Source organism: Macaca thibetana, chromosome 5, assembly GCF_024542745.1.
Source record: "Macaca thibetana thibetana isolate TM-01 chromosome 5, ASM2454274v1, whole genome shotgun sequence".
In the NCBI taxonomy this organism is placed as follows: Eukaryota; Metazoa; Chordata; class Mammalia; order Primates; family Cercopithecidae; genus Macaca; species Macaca thibetana.
Window position 1 is genome coordinate 12,510,456 of NC_065582.1, and position 17,352 is coordinate 12,527,807.

General features: G+C 39.4%; 1 long non-coding RNA gene across 2 annotated transcripts in view; it reads right to left on the minus strand.

The window, feature by feature from the left end:
• LOC126954329 (uncharacterized) overlaps nt 1–17,352 on the minus strand; it is a 167,516-nt gene that overhangs the window by 134,311 nt on the left and 15,853 nt on the right. The window contains exon 2 of one of the 2 annotated variants that reach the window (XR_007725589.1): nt 10,267–11,182. The exons of the other annotated variant lie outside the window; for it this stretch is intronic. This is a non-coding gene — a long non-coding RNA (uncharacterized LOC126954329). Of the gene's footprint in view, nt 1–10,266; nt 11,183–17,352 lie in introns of those variants that run through there. 2 annotated transcript variants of the gene reach the window in all.

Genomic DNA, 17,352 nt, shown 5'->3' on the forward strand with positions numbered 1-17,352 from the left:
AGAAATTCTAACTACAGCCTTTCTTTTATAAATTTAAGTGCAGAAAATGGTATTTTGTATTCAAAACCACTGTTAAACATCCAAAGTGCTGTCAAAACTATGAATATCAGAAATGCCTAGTCAACATATAAAAATAAAAGGAAAGAAAATCTGGCCAGGCACAGTGTCTCACACCTGTAATCCCAGCACTTTGGGAGGCCGAGACAGGTGGATCACCTGAGATCAGGAGTTCGAGACCAGCCTGGCCAATATGGTGAAACCCTGTCTCTACTAAAAATACAAAAATTAGCCAGGTGTGGTAGTGGACACCTGTAATCCCAGCTACTCGGGAGGCTGGGCATAAGAATCACTTGAACCTGGGAGGCGGCGATTGCAGTGAGCCAAGATTGCACCACTGCACTCCAGCTTGGGTGACAGAGCAAGACTCTGTCTCAAAAAAACAAAAAAAGAAAATCTCATCTTTCTGGTAACTCACCTTCTGTAATCACTAACATTTTCAGTGCTGCCTCTTCATAACAAAATGTGGATAAGGAGACGAGCGTAAGAAATATATTTCTTTTTCAATTTTTGCCATTTCTTTTTTAGTGTCAGAGGTTGTCAAAATAAGAGAGAAAATTCGTCTCATATTCCTCGTAGTGTGATTTTAAAGCTTGCTTCTATTCATCTTTTATACATGTATCAAATTATTATTCTATATACAGCTTTTCTAATCCACAGGTAGGGCTGAGAGTTTTATATGATGTCTGCTTTGTTTTAAATCAAGATTGTTTATTCTTCTTATCCTAAGAGTTATTTTATCTAAATGAAATCCCTGGGGTTTTTTATTAGTTTACTTAAAATTGGTGTTTGAATTTTATCAATTAGTTTTAAAAGTCTTCATTTCATTTTCAAGCAGGAAGTTCTTAGTGTTCCTCAAATTTATGCAACTTATCAATCTTTTTCAGAATCTCACAGGCTGGATCATCTTTATATGATCTATGCCCTATAGCTACTAACCTTGATTCCAGAAGAATGGCAACAGTAGAAACAGCAGAGTACCCGATGCTAGTTTGGCTTCAAATTCCAATGAAAATTCCTAGTTCTATATTGTCTATATTGATTCATTGGCATAAATGGCTTAAATAATGACTTCCATTGTAATATACATTTATTTGACAATTTGAAGGCCTTTAGGGAACACTTCTTACGAAAAGCACTGTTCTAATACTTTAGAGTGTTAGAAATACTTCTATAAAAGAAATTTCTAAAAGTTGCAGATCTCAACTTTATAGTGGAGATCTGTAAACTTTTCTGTAAAGGGATGGACAGTAAATATGTTAAGCTTTGTGGAATATACAGCCTCTGTCATAAGGATGAAATCACCACTCTGCTGTCATATAGCATGAAGGTAGCCATAGACAATACATAGATGACGAACATGGCTGTGTTCCAGTAATACTTTATTTATCTATTCCAAAATGTAAATTTCATCTAATTTTCACATGTCACAAAATATCTTCCTCTTTTGATGTTTTTTCAACCATTTAGAAGTGTAAAATTCACTCAATTCATGAACTTTATAAAAACAGGTGTTGGCTAGATGGCCCATGAGCCATAGTTTGGTGACCCCAGCTTTATGGAATATGAGGGCCATCAGATTTAGTATCTGTAACTAGTAGGACAGAAAGGATATAAATAATAGGCTACATGGTTCTGTAAGAAATGTATACATTATTAAGAGAGTTCAGAGAAACCATGAATAAAATTGTATGAAGTATCATTTTATGCTTAAATCTGAAGGTTAACTTTAATTAAATATTTCTAATAAAGCAAAAAGTTGTGAAAATATGTATTTAATATTAACTTTGATTAACTATAAATATAGTATCACAAATTAGAACCACCAAAGAATTCTCAATTCTGTTAATTAGAAGCAGGACACAATCTGAATAAGTAAAGCAGGAAGAAGAGAAGTAATGCAGAACAGTTCCATGTCAAAGCAGAGGACAAAGAAGACAGAATGGGATACCAAAGTAAATACACGACATTGAGGAAATAAATCCTTGAATCTACTGCTTTCAAGCAAAGAATGAATGTGAGAACAGGATCAAAGTAATTAATGCAGGTCAGGCACAGTGGCTCACACCTGTAATCCCAGCACTTTGGCAGGCCGAGGCAGGTGGATCACTTGAGGTCAGGAGTTTGAGACCAGCATGGCCAACATGGTGAAACCTCGTCTCTACATTTAAAAATACAAAAATTAGGCAGGCATGGTGGCCTGCCTGTAATCCCAGCTATTCAAGAGGCTGAGGCAGGAGAATCGCTTGAACCCAGGAGGCAGAGGTTGCAGTGAGCCGAGATGGCACCACTGCACTCCAGCCTGGACAACAAGAGCGAGGCCCTGTCTCAAAACAACAACAAAAATAAAGTAACTAACGCACACAAAAAAAAAAAAAAAGCAAACCACTTGAAAAATATTCACACAAAAATTAACTGAGCCTCCCAATAGTGGTCATAAATGGGATAACTGAAAAACAAATATGTTGTACCCATCCTCATCCCCAAACTATTACAAATGCCAGGTCAAAATAGCACAAAACAAGCTGAATGCTTAACATTGTTGAAAGAAATCATGCTGAGGAGAAATGGATTTGAATTACTTAGGATAACAAGTTAAAAATCAGTCCAAACACAATTTTCTTTCTGAGCTAGTACCTAATACTGCAGACCTTCAATTGTGCTGTGCAGACATCATTAATGAGCAATTGATTCAGATACAATTCTCTGCTCTATTAGAAATATTCTTATTTAGAGCTAATCAAAGATGATTTTCATTTATCATAAATGGCATCAAAATGCCATTTTGTGATTTCATGCTTATTTCACTTGTATGACTGGATAAAATAATTATAAAGGGTTTTGCTTAGCAAAAGTCAAAATCAGACTGTCTTTATGTAGATCAGAGTTTTGACTTCCTCTCCATTTACAGCAGCTTTTTTTCTTCAAATTTTTTTCTCTCCAAACCATCTCTAGACACCCAACAGTACCAGGACTGGAAATTCTGCCCCATGTCGATGTGAAAAATGGATTAGCATTTGCGACTTCTGCACCTCCACGGTTAGCCCATATAGCAGAGAATAGATAGTTCTCTGTTTCACTCCCACAAACCTCAAAATTGTAATGCCTTTCAGTTTTACTCTAGGGGAGCTGTCTCATTCTTCTTGAGATGGGGTAAATTTGTACATAATAAGAGCAAAAGGTCTAAAGAGGGAGCTTAATTGTCCAATTAGATGTTATCAAAGCCTAATTGTTGGGAACACAGTATACCCTGTGACCTAATTCTTAAGAGGTCAATTGGGAGAAAAACATCATGTTTCCCACTAAATGCAACCACTTGCAAAGTCTTAGATGTCAGGTCTGCAGACGTGCTCCTTTGAAAATAGCTCTCTGTAGAATTCTGTGATTTAAAAAATCCTGTAAATCAAACATCTCTTTTAAGGCTCTATGTATCACCAGTGATTTGGTTACATTTTATGATTATACAAACTTGGGTTAGGTATCAGAGCCAATAAATGTCTTATGGTTTACAGATTCTTCCAAGAAAAAAGTGGACTATCAATCCAAACTGCTTATTTCTAGAATTAGATTCTTAAGGAAATTCTGTTAAGGTTCCCAACATAAGCTAACAAAAACTTTACATTAAAGCCACTGGGATCAAAAGGGAGAAAGGAAGGGAAATAGCAATTGAGTTGCTACAAGGCATTAGGCAGGGTACTTTAGCTTATGTGTGGTTCAGAATTTGATTTTCTCAGCCCTATTAAGCACATGTCATTGTCATTTTACAGAGACACAGAGACTGATTTTCTAAAGCCATCCAACAACTCACTGGCAGTGGAGTCTAATGACTGCAAAGTCTAGAGCCTTTCCACCACAAAAACACTGTCCTATTCATTAAATTTGAGAATGAAAAAATATAAGCCTTGAGTAACGGCATTAAGAGTTTTTCTTTGCAAAATTTATCTTTGCTTAAACCCCAGCCAACCTTCCAGGCCTAAATTATATACCTCCTCTTTCATTTTCTTCCTTTTCCCTGCATCACTAGCTAGAAGTGACCAACACTTCTCCTAACACTCTCCAAATATTTTTTTCACCATGACCAAATAATTCATATACTACATTCATGGTATGGCACTAAACAGCAGAGTCCTTGACCTCTCATTACCAAGTACTCAGTGGGCTCACCGCCCTGTGTACATAGAGGCCAACACAACAGTACTGGCTTTTGAGAAAAGACTAGCTGTTGGCCCTCAAGGAGACTGAGAAAAAGCTCAAATATCTCTCTCTGAGCTGGGGGATGGGTTGGGTTTTATAAGCATAAGGTAATGAGGTGTGCTGTGATTGGATCTTGCAACTAGGTGATGCTGGAAGGCATGATCTGACTGGATCTTGCTATGGGGTGATGCTAAAACTCAATCTGATTGGATCCTGGATCTTGCCACGTGGTGTCTGCTTCCTAACTCATTCTCCACTCCTTGGTGGGAGCACTCAAGTTCCACCTGTGGTTGCACCCTTGGTTCAACTGGGCACACTCAGGTTATGTGACCTTCATGGCAACTTAAAATCAACTCAGAACTTTATTACATAAAAGTTGAACCAGATTGATCTTGTGCAGTTACACTCTCACAAATGTTTCTTTAATTTAATAGTCATGATGTCAGCTGATCAAATATGTCAAGGAGTCCCCTGGCCCAAGCTCAGGGTAAATAACAGCCCAGGATTATTGCTCATGTCTTGCACATCCTAATTACTATCTTTAATCTTTCTTCTCCCTCGAAAAAATGGAATGAAAGAGTTCGCTCAAAATAATATTAATTTGATAACTCTAATAGATACTTATGTTTCTGTGCTTCTAAATTTTTTGGGTAAATTTGTTCCAGAGTCCATCCTATTTACATATGCAACTTCCAGTTAGATTTGTAGGACCAGAAAATGAGGGGAGCCCTGAGTTTCATTCCATGGGGAGAACACAGGGCCAGCAGCGTAGCTGGAGGAGGAGCTATGGCTCCGACTGTCTAGGCAGACAGGACTTCAAAGCGCCTCACAGTTTCTCTGTGTCCAGGGACAGATGAAAAATCGACATATCAGACATATATTAGAAATGACCTAGATTGTGAAGGCCAGTCAGGATGATGGACGGCTCATGTCAGCAGACAACTGTATAAGCAAAGACTTTGAGGGTCAGATCTGTAGCCCTAGCACCCCCACTAAAGCCTGTTATTCTGTAAGCTCCTGCGATATAGACAATCTAGAATGAAGGAAAGAGAAGCCTTTACATTGGCTGAGATGATGTGTCTGCTAGGGAAGGGGAATTGGCTCAAAGTATAACTTTCGTTGAATAGAAAAATGAAAACAAATATTGCATGTATTACGTTCTAAGTGCTTTATATGAATTAAATCAATTGATCCTCAGGAAAAAAACTATTATTTTCTTTTCTTTTTTTTTTTTTTTTTTTTGAGACGGAGTCTTGCTCTGTTGCCCGGGCTGGAGTTCAGTGGCGCGATCTCAGCTCATTGCAAGCTCCGCCTCCCGGGTTCCCGCTCCTGCCTCAGCCTCCCGAGTAGCTGGGACTGCAGGCGCCCACCACCTCGCCCGGCTAGGTTTTTTTTTTTTTTTTTTTTTTTTTTTTTTTGTATTTTTAGTGGAGATGGGGTTTCACCGTGTTAGCCAGGATGGTCTCGCTCTCCTGACCTCGTGATCTGCCTGCCTCTGCCTCCCAGAGTGCTGGGATTACAGGCGTGAGCCACCGCGCCCGGCCAAAAACTATTACTTTCATTGCAAGTTTACACACATGTAAACAAAGACATTTGACTGAAGAGGAAAAAAAGTCAATTAACTTGCCCAAGGTCACACAGCAAATAAGTAGCAAAGTTGGAATTTTAATCAAGTAGTGTTGATACAGGGGCAGGGAAGTGCCGGGTAGAGAAAAGCAAGTCCCTGGCTAGGGCTCCACCCCTATGGACCTAGGTGAGGACAGGCACTCCTGCTTTGGTAACTAAATGTTGCATTTTCCAAGACCACCCTGGCCCACCATGCCCCCATCCTGGGCTTATACCCTAGTGGGCAGACACGCAGGCGGCCAGATGTCAAGAGGGGCACATCAGTGGAAAAAGAAGCTGCTGGACATCGTGAGGAACACGTTGGTGGAAGAAGACACGAGCTTTTACTGGACAAGGTTGTCCAGAGCACGCCAGCGGGAGAGGACGCCAGCGGGAGAGCACGCCAATAGGCGCTGCCACACCAGCAGGCCATCAACCGGGGGACCAGGCAGAGTTTGGCCGAGGCAGTCAAAGGAGAGCCGGGGTCAGTGAGCAGCCAAACTCCAGCTCCCTTCTGGCTCCCCCATCCGCTGAGAGCTATTTCTACTCAATAAACTCAATAAACTTTGCACTCATTCTCCAAGCCCAAGTGTGGTCCGAGTCTTCTGGTACACCAAGGCAAGAACCCGGGATACAGAAAGCCCTCAGCCCGCCAGATAAGGCAGAGGGTCTAACTGAACTGGTTAATATAAGCTGCCTATAGACAGCAAACTAAAAGAGCATCATGTAACACACACCCCCTGGGGCTTCAGCTGTAAACATTCACCCCTAGACACTGCCATAGGGTGGGAGGCCCGCAGCCTGCATGTCTGTATGCTCCCCTAGAGGTTTGAGCCCCAGGGCACTAAAGAAGTAAGCCACACCCCCATCGCACGCCCTGCCAGGGGGACAAAGGAACCTTCCCTGTTTCAGTGTGGTTATTTATTATTAGTGTTAGGAATAACATAACCCTGAATTGCCACTTTTTGCAGTTATCATAGTGTTATTTTCCAAACAATGACAATACTTTCCTAGTTCATTCACCTGGAAAAAAAAAAAATCTATGGTAAATAAGATTAGGCTGGGCATGGTGGCTCATGTCTGTAATCCCAGCACTTTGGGAGGTGGAGGTGGGAGGATTAATTGAGGCCAGGATTTAATTGAGACCAGCCTGGCCAACACGGTGAAACCCCATCTTAACTGAAAATAAAAAAAAATTAGTCAGGCGTGGTGGTATGTTTGTAGTCCTAGCTACTTGGGAGGCTGAGCCAGGAGAATCACCTGAACCTGGGAGGCAGAGGTTGCAGTGTGCCACTACCCTCCAGCCTGGGTGAAAGAGCCAGACTCCAGGTCAAAAAAAAAAAAAAAAAATCATGAAACTAACAATTGGTTTATTAGGTCTTTTTTTCCTCTAAATGAATTAATTTAATTAGAAGCACATTCATGTGTTATATGCAATTACTAGAAAATTCAGCCAATAAAAATGTATGAGATTGATATAGTCAAGTGTTTTGTAGTTACTAAAATCCATCAGTTTTCCTTTTATATATATATATAAAAAAAAGGATTATTAGTACACCAATCTTTATTATAATCTCTCAACCATCCACCGAAGATTTTAAGATGTAGTTTTGTTTTCTAGCAGGACAAGAAAATGACGTTCTTTAATTAAAGGTCTATTTCTCAAATCAAGATGCTTTAGCTCCTGCCATTGACCATCTCTCTTTTGAAAAGGAAAAGAAGACCCAACTTTAAAGAGTCCTGACCTTTCTATCAAATTTAGACTAACAAAACCACATCCAAATGGAAATAAAACTTTCTGAGACATTGGTTTCTTTAGCAAAATTAACACTAACCAGGATAAAATATCTGCTCCTCATAACCATAACACACCTGTAAAACATGTTTCATTGCCACCAAACTGAGTTAGAATTGCTTTGATTGAAGAAGAACCTGGAATTTCAATTAACCTTACATATTTTTAAACTCCCTTTACACTTTTTTCTTCCTTAACCTTTCCATAGTCAATGATGCCCAAGGACCCTATTCCTTATACAAAATAAAATATAGCTATGCAAGAATCTCATTAAAAACCAATTGGTTGAGCTGTAGATTTGGTTATTATTTAAATTCAATCATAGGCTTCATATTGAGCGAGATGGATACTACATGTCAGTAAGAACAATCTAGCACTCTATTACAGGGCCTTGATTTCTTGATGAGTGGCACTACTTGAATTTTGTTAGCTGATTAACAAAAGATAAAGTCCTCATAGACGAGAGAAAGGAGAGCAAGAAGGAGACACCCAGATGTAATGCAGATTTAAGTACAGGCTGGGTTACATTTGTTTGGAATAAAGTCAGTTACTGGGAACTATTGTGGCAAAGCTGTCCTTTGGGATGGTCAGGAAGAAAACAGGTAACCATGTGTATGGAATTACTTAGATATTTTTCAGAGGTAATAAAAGTAGATGCTTCCCTTATCTCCTTTTCTTTCTGTGCCATTAATGCACATTTCATATATGCCTGATACTATGGATTAAACCCCACAAATGAATCATCATAAGCAGTCCCTAAATTATAAAGAGACTTAGAATTCTAAACAACATATTATTTGGACTTTTTGTTTTCTTACAGAAACATTAATTTAAGTGGTGCTGAAGTAAGTTAATATGTATGTTATGTTTTGTTTTGTTTTTTTTTTTGAGAAGGAGTCTCACTCTGTCGCCCAGGCTGGAGTACAGTGGCGCGATCTCTGCTCACTGCAAGCTCCACCTCCCGGGTTTATGCCATTCTCCTGCCTCAGCCTCCCAAGTAGCTGGGACTACAGGCGCCGCCACCTCGCCCGGCTAATTTTTTGTATTTTTAGTAGAGACGGGGTCTCACCATGTTAGCCAGGATGGTCTTGATCTCCTGACCTCATGATCCGCCTGCCTCGGCCTCCCAAAGTGCTGGGACTACAGGCGTGAGCCACCGCACCCGGCCATATGTATGCTATGTATTATATGAAGGAAGTATTGAAAATTTATAACAATTTTTTAAAATATTCAGTCATAAAACAAGTAGAAAATATACTAAATTCTTAAATACAATAACAGTAATTAAATAAAAATACATGAAACAAATTAATAAATTGAATAAATATGTTTTATCCGATACTAAAAATTATAGTGGAAGAAAGTAATATTCATAATAAGTAAAATGAGCGCTCCATTGACATTACAGAAACAAAAAGCCTGGCATTTAATGGAGTTTAAATGTTCTTTTTTAAAATTTTAACAAATACTTAGAAAATACCCATCACATGGTGAGGTTGGTTCTTTGCTAGGTTTTATGATAATACCAATCCTTAAGGAGCTCACAGTCTTGTATAATAAACATTCTTTTTTTTCTACCATAATACCAACAAAAATTTATTTTTATAGTTAACTAACAAAATACTATAAAGGTAATTTGTTTGTTCTAAGTCCTTTAGTTCATACATCCATAAAAGATTTAAGCTTACTGTCTTTGTATTTCCAGCACTAATTCTCTGAAATGAAATTCTTTTGAAGGCATGCTATTTTACTCCTAGCTTCTATTTTGTAACTTTTTCCAAAATGAACAAATGTTACCTGAATTTGAAATACATTGATTGGAAATGTTTTGACTGGCATAGAGCCATTAGCATTTGTTAGGAAAATTAGATGGGAAATTTGATTTGGCTGCATTTCTGAACTTTCTCTTCATACATCTCTGTTGTGTGATTTGACATAAGGAGTATATGACTTATAATTAAAAAAAAAAAAAAAAAAAAGAACAGAATCTATTGAGGGTAGCACCACCAACCTTAGGTCTCAGATGTGTTTGGAGCCACCTTACCAGATACTGAATCTGGAGCCCTCCATACCCAGGTGCCTTGTCACTTATCTTGACAATAGAAGACTTGAAGGGGCTTTGAAAACAGTCAACTACCTGGAGCTTGCAACAAAAATTGTGTGAGTTGGCACTTTCCACATGATATATGTAGTCTATGGTTTCTCCTGGGTAAATGTGAGGATAGTGATACTAATAGCTAGTACTTAATGACCTCTCTCTATATGCAAAAAGTTTTGTAAGAGCTTTATAAACTCCCTTAATGTTGAGCTTTCATGCATGGCACACAGTCAAAAAATTTTTGTTTTTTATCTGTCACAATCATTTTCCTGTTTCCTGTTGCCCATATGTTGCAGAATTTTTTACATGTTATGTTTCAGAATCACTCTAATTGTAAAAAGCATTTAACCATGTACACTTAGGATATCTTTGACTTTTCTTATTTTCACTTTTTCAAAAAAGGGTTGTTTCTGCTTTTGTGTCATTATCATATGTATGTTCTTATTAGCACTTAATCCACTACAGTAAATCCCTTTCTGCTTAAAACAGCCAGATCAGTTTCTATTCACCGAAGTAAAATTTATTTCACTCTTTTTATTCTTTCTACATCTTAGTTTCTCCGTTTTTTCTCACCTCTCTCATTTTTTCAGTGTATTTTCTCTTGGTTTCAGAAAAGTAGCGTGGTAAAATGTAGCATGCACGGTTCTTGTAGTCAAACAACAAGTTCAAACCTCAGTTCTTCTCCTCACAAGCTATATGACTCAGACCAACACCTTAATCTCTCATACATCTGGTTCTTCACCAGGAAAATAACTCCCAAGATTATAATAATGAAATAATATTAGCACCTTAGCATGTTGAAAGATCCTATGACATGAATATGAACGAGATTTTCTGTTCCTGAGAAATCAATCTTTAGCCAGGAAGAGTTAGCACTCAGACTCTCCCAACCACGGTAAGCCCACAGCCTGAATGCTGGAGTGTGATTCTGGACTCTGACTCTTCTTTTATTCAAGTTCTAATTCAGGAGAAATATTTGTAGCGTTTGCCTTATAGCTGCAATATAGCCATCTTGGACCTATTTGTGAGTGGCTCAACCCAGACCTAAGCCAGGGACAGGCAGACAGATGTGTGGAAGGTCTGTACCTAGAGCTTAAGTCTTCTATGTGTAGATCCATACCCCTGGGTGTGGATGAGCAAGGGAAAGAAGAGATGGGCAAGGAAAAAAAGAGATGGGCAAGGCTGGGATATCAAAAAGTGAAAGAAGAACACATGAATAAAGAGAGAGAGAAGCAGCCTGGGCAAAATGATGAAATCCCATCTCCACAAAAAAATAAATAAATAAATAAAAAACAGCTGGGAATAATGGCACATACCTGTAGTCCCAGCTACTTGGGAAGCTGAGGCAGGAGGATCACCTGAGTCCAAGAGGTCGAGGCTATGGTGAGCTGTGATAGTGCCATTGCACCCCAGCCAGGGAATAGAGTGAGACTCTGTTGAGAGAGAGAGAGAGGTGATTGGCCTTCAACCTATAGGACAAGGATTTCCCAGTTGCACCATTCTCCTAAGAAAATGGCGGATTCTGTCCCTATAACAGAGGGGAACAGATCAAAGACCCAGAGCCGGCCAACTCACTTGAAAGTCCAACTGTGTCCAGTCCAAGCAGACACAGTCCTTCCTGTGTATCAGGAAGGAAGTTAAATGTAAAACACAGCATAGTTAAGCAAGTAAAAGCAAAAGACTCCTTGACTTTTTTTTTTTTTTTTGAGACAAAGTCTCCCTCTGTCCCCCTGGCTGGAGTGCAGTGGGGCAATCCAGGCTCACAACAATCTCTGCCTCCCAGGTTCAAGCGACTCTCCTGCCTCAGCCTCCTGAGTAGCTGGGATTATAGGTGCCTGCCACTACGCCTGGCTAGTTTTTTGTGTTTTTAATAGAGAGGGGGTTTTGGCATATTGGCTAAGCTGATCTCGAACTCCTAGCGTCAAGTGATCAACCCACTTCAGCCTCCCAAAGTGCGGGGATTACATGCGTGAGGCACTGAGCCCAGATGACTATTTCTGGAAGGAAAGCCTAGGGTTGCAAATAGAACAACAGCAACAAAAGCCTTCCAAACAGAGAATCCCATAAGCTACGATTAGCTAGCTGTAGCAAATCCAGATACCCAGAACCTTGAGTAATCCTCATTTTTTCACTGAAAAATACTAATCAGAGAACGAGTTCCAAGCACACTATATGCCAGGATGATAATGTCTTAGTGAATAAGACAAAGTTTCTATCTTCATGCAGCTTATGTGCTTGTGAGGAACAGCACCAATAAACAGATAAAGCAGCAAGTAATATAATTTCACATAAAAACTAAAAATATACAAGGTAAAAAAATTGAGTCATTAGGTAGGTTCGTTGAGGAAAATATATTTGATAAGGTAACATTTGAGCAGAGACCTTTTGGTGTGAAAGAATAGCTCATGCAAAGATCTGGGAGAAGAATGATCCATGCTTTGCGGTGGAAAGGATCTTAGTGTGCTCAAACACAGCAAGTAAGCAACTGGGGTAGAGGTAGACAGAGAGAGGAAGAGAGTGACGGAAGGATCCTAGAGTAGCTCTCAATCTTGGCTATACATTAGAAACCTCTGGGAAGCTTTAAAATTCCCTATGCCGGCTGGGCGCGGTGGCTCACGCCTGTAATACCAGCGGGGAGGCCGAAGCAGATGGATCACCTGAGGTTGGGAGTTCGAGACCAGCCTGACCAGCATGGAGAAACCCCGTCTCCACTAAAAATAGAAAAAATTAGCCGGGCGTCATGGTGCATACCTGTAATTCCAGCTACTCAGGAGGCTGAGGCAGAAGAATGGCTTGAACCGGGGAGGCGGAGGTTGCGGTGAGCTGAGATGGTACCATTGCACTCCAGCCTGGACAACAAGAGTGAAACTCTGTCTCTCTCTCACACACACACACACACCGCACACAATTCCCCATGCCCAGCTAAGTCAGTATTTTTCAAGTTCCCAGGTGATTTCCCATGTGCTGTCAAAATTGAGAATCTAGGCCCTTCTGGGCCAAGTAAGGATTTTAGGCTAGGTGTAACAGGGGTCACTAGAAATGTTTATTTTGTCCTTTCATTTTGTTTTTGTTTTTTTTTTTTTTTTTTTTAAACAGTGGAGTGTCATTATCTAACTTATATTTGCAAAAAACAATTGCAGTTTCAGTGGGCATGGGAGACAACAGAAACAAGTCAAAAGTAGAAGCAGGAACACCAACAACAAGCCGCTGTGGCCAATGTGGGTGAGAGAGAAATGATGCTACAGGGACAAGAGGCAGCAGCGGAGGCGGTGGGAAGCAGTTGTGTTTGGAGCGTTTCATCAAGTCAAAAGCACGTGCTGATGAATGGAGACAGATCTGAGAGGAGAAAATCAAGGATGTCTTCTAGGTTTTAATTCTGAGCAATCGGATGAAGGTGAGGCCACTTACTGAGTCAGGTCGTAGGGTCTCCTAAACTTGGAGCTAGATCAATTTTGAAACAGAAACCAAACAAGAAGACGTTGTTGATTCATTATGCCTTGTCAAATGCAATTCCTAAGCATATGTAAACATAATTCACACTGCTTTTCCTTCCTCTGCCTGAAGGTATAAGTCACCAGGCAGAGAAGAGCTGGCATTTCTCTCAATGATCAGGGTGCTGTAAGAAGTCGTGCATGCCTCTTACGTTTTTGTAGGGATGAGCTGGAAATTGCTGCAGGTAATGACAGTTTCTGAAATGTTTGGATTAGCTTTTCTGGAGCAGATAATTTGGGCTCAGACAGTGGGTTTATGATTAAATTATCATTTTTTTTTACTTTTTTTTCGATCTCTGCCTATGGCATAGTCCTGTTAGACCTTAATGCTTACATTGTATGGGCTATCACTTCAACTCTGTTTTGCTTTCTTGGCAAAACAGAAGTTTTTATTAGGGAGATAGATTAACATATCAAATGAGCAAGGAAACAATTCCTAAACAAAGAGGATTTCAGCACATGAAGAGACTCTATCTCCCTTCAGGCAGATAGGTAGACATCTGAGAAATGGACAAAGGTGCCTTACTTACCTTGCTTAAGAGCAATGAGTTGCAGGTTACACACACTACAGAACTGAATGCTTATATCTACTTGAGAACATATACAAACATACTACTAACAGGAAGCCCAAACTGGAAACAATGCGATCGATCAATACCACAACGAATAGGTTGTCGAACAATGTGCTACACAAGAATGAAAAAGAAGGAACTATAGCTACATGCAGTGATGCAGATGAATTTCACAGATGTAGTGTTGAAATAAAGAAGTCACACACAAAAGAATGTAGACTGTATGGTTTCATGTATGCAAAGTTCAAGAGCAGGCAAACTGTTCTGTAGCGATGACAATGGGCTTATTTTTGCAAGGAGGTAGAAATTAACTAAGGGGAGATGCTGAAAATGTTCTATAACTTGATCTAACTGGGGATTACATGGGTGAATTTTTACATGTAAAAATTCATCAAGTTATATACTTAATATTTGCACACTCATACACACATATATTTTTATACTCTCTATAATATATGTAAGCTATAGATACAAATCTAGTATAAATTATATACCTCAATGAAAGTGATTAAATTGAAAATAATCTAAATAGTCCCAGGCTGGCCAACATAGTGAACTCCCATCTCTACTAAAAAATACAAAAATTATCTGGGTGTGATGGCACATGCCTATAATCCCAGCTACTTGGGAGGTTGAGGCACGAGAATCACTTAAACCCAAGAGGCGGAGGAGGTTGCAGTGAGCCGAGATTGTGCCACTGCACTCCAGCCTGGGTGACAGAGCAAGCAGCTGGGATTACAGGTGTGCGCCACTGCGCCCAAGTAATTTTTGTATTTTCAGTCGAGATGGGGTTTCGGCATGATGGCCAGGCTGGTTATAAACTCCTGACCATAGGTGATCCACCTGCCTCGGCCTCCCAAAGTGCTGGGATTACAAACATAAGCCACTGTGCCCGGCCCAAATGATTTATTTTTGATTCATCAGCAGTAGCTAATCAGAAAGGATACCTGGACTCTCAGAAGAGACAGCAGCTTTTATGACACAACTGTGTACACTGCCCAGACATCTCCTCTGCCTTTTATGAAGATGATAAAAGAATCCACTGAAGAAACTGAAATTCTTGGCAAAACAGAGGCTTTTACCGGGAAGATAGACTAACACGTCAAATGAGCAAGGCAATAATTAGATGAAATGAAAACTTTCTATGATATGAAAAACATAGTTCAATACTACAAACAAAATTTATATAGTGGGTTCCAACATACGCACCTGAAGACTCCAGGGCATGCAGTCTTACCCACTCTGCTGTGCCTCCTTTGCACCAGGACATCAGGAATATGTTTTCGAATTTCCTCATCAGTAAGCCTTAGCCTTTGCTTACACTTGCTCAAATATATATTTTTAAGCACGAGTCTGTATCAGCTAATTTATATGAAAGGTTTGCTCTTCTCATTGGACTCTGGGTATGACTGCATGGTGCTTCAGCTCTGCAGTTTCTTTTTCTTTTGGGATAGGGTCTCACTCTGTCACCCAGGCTGGAGTGCAGTGGCATGATCACCACTCACTGCAGCCTTGACCTCCCTAGGCTGAAGCCATCCTCCCATCTCAGCCTCCTGAGTAGCTGGGACCACAGATGCACACCACAATGTCTGCTAATTTTTATAGTTTTTGTAGAGAACTGGTTGTGCCGTGTTCCCCAGGCTGGTCTCAAACTCACGTGCTTGAGACTCAACCTCATAAAGTTCTGGGACTACTGTTGTAAGCCACTGCGCCCAGCCCCAGCTCTGGATTTTCAACTGAGCCCTGGGCACTGCATTTTTCTGGGCAGCTTGGGCCTTTAAAGTCACTCTGACAAGAAAATCTCTTGCGCCTCTGTCACTAGGCAGCCTCAAGTATGCCATGACACTTCCCATTAATCACCATTAAACAGTCTCTTCTACTCTGAGAATAGTGCCTTAGATAGCTACCATTTAATCACTTCCTACCCAAGATTGTATATGTCATACCTATACTCATGAGATGAGTTTTTAACTACTTCATTCCCAATTCTCCTAAAATTATTACAATTACTTCACGTCAGATAAATGAGAATGTTTATAACCAACAGATAAAAGGGTAATTTATATTCAAGTATATAATATCTAATAAGCCTCTTTGTGAAGAAATGTCTCATATTTAAACAACGTAATATTGGCTGAGCGCAGTGGCTCCTACCTGTAATCCCAGTACTTTGGAAGGCCAAGGCAGGCAGATCACTTGAGGTCAGGGATTCGAGACCAGCCTGGCCAAATGGCGAAACACCTCTCTAATAAAATACAAAAATTAGCTGGATGTGGTGGCAGGCACCTGTAATCCCAGCTACTAGGGAGGCTGATTTGGGAGAATCTCTTGGACTTGGGAAGTGCAGGTTGCAGTGAGCCAAGATTGCCTCAATGCAATCCAGCCTGGGTGACAGAGGAAGACTCCATCTCAAAACAAACAAATGAATAAATAAAAATAAAAAATAACCTCATATTTTGGGCTTCGTTTTAACCAGGCAGGAGCAGGCATATTATCCTCAGTAGTTACTGACCTTGAAATGTCACCAAACCTGTTGAAAGGGATGAAGAATTTTGGAAGATGGGATGAAATTTAATAGTGACTTAGAATAAATTATTGAAGGAACCAGAACTTTTAAAACTGCTCATTAAGATCAAATGAGTTATACACATAGGAAATATAGCCTGAAAGAACATAGATTCAAATACATACCATGAGTTTGCAATGTCGTATCTTTGTATTAAAAAAATGATAAAGAAGTGTTCCATTTTGTTCCTCAGGGCTCTATTTTACCAATAATCTAGGTTTCATAACTTGGGGTGGACCGAGAAAATTTGGAACACTCAGATAATAGCAATATGATGATTAAAGGATTAGTAATACATACATTTGCACTTCCAAGATTAATTGATGCTTCAAAAGACTTATCATTTTTATAAATGTCAGGTAACTGTTTAAGATAATTTAGCTTTTGTTCAAAAGGAAATGTTCTTTTGTTCCTCTTCCAAACAACTAGCAATGAGGTGATTGTGTATTTTTTTATGTTAAAATTTAGCTTAAAATCTTTCCTTCAGAGAGGATTATGTCTTCTATTAAATTGTAATTTTGATTATCACAATCTTTTCCCAGCAAGAATATTTGTTTTTAACCTAAACTAGATGCTTGGCTAAAGGATTCTAACCCACGAATAGGCTAAACCCATGATTTTCAAACCCATGTTGGTTAGAATTTAATTAAGTTTATCTGAGATATTATATAAGGATTTGAAAATACATTGTAAAACACCACCATTCAGCTCCCATAGGATGGTAATAACACTATTTTTAAGCTTATTATTATGAATTCATACTAGTTGCACATATTTATAGGGTACATGTGATATTTTGATACAAGCACACAATGTGATATTTTGATACAAGCACACAATGTATAACAATCAAATCAGGGAAATTGGAGTATCCATCACAAACCAAGCATTCATCTTACTGCTTTTTCTGTAATTCCCCACTGATTAAATAATCACCTTTAGTAGTTATTTGAATCATAGCCCTTATAATTAAG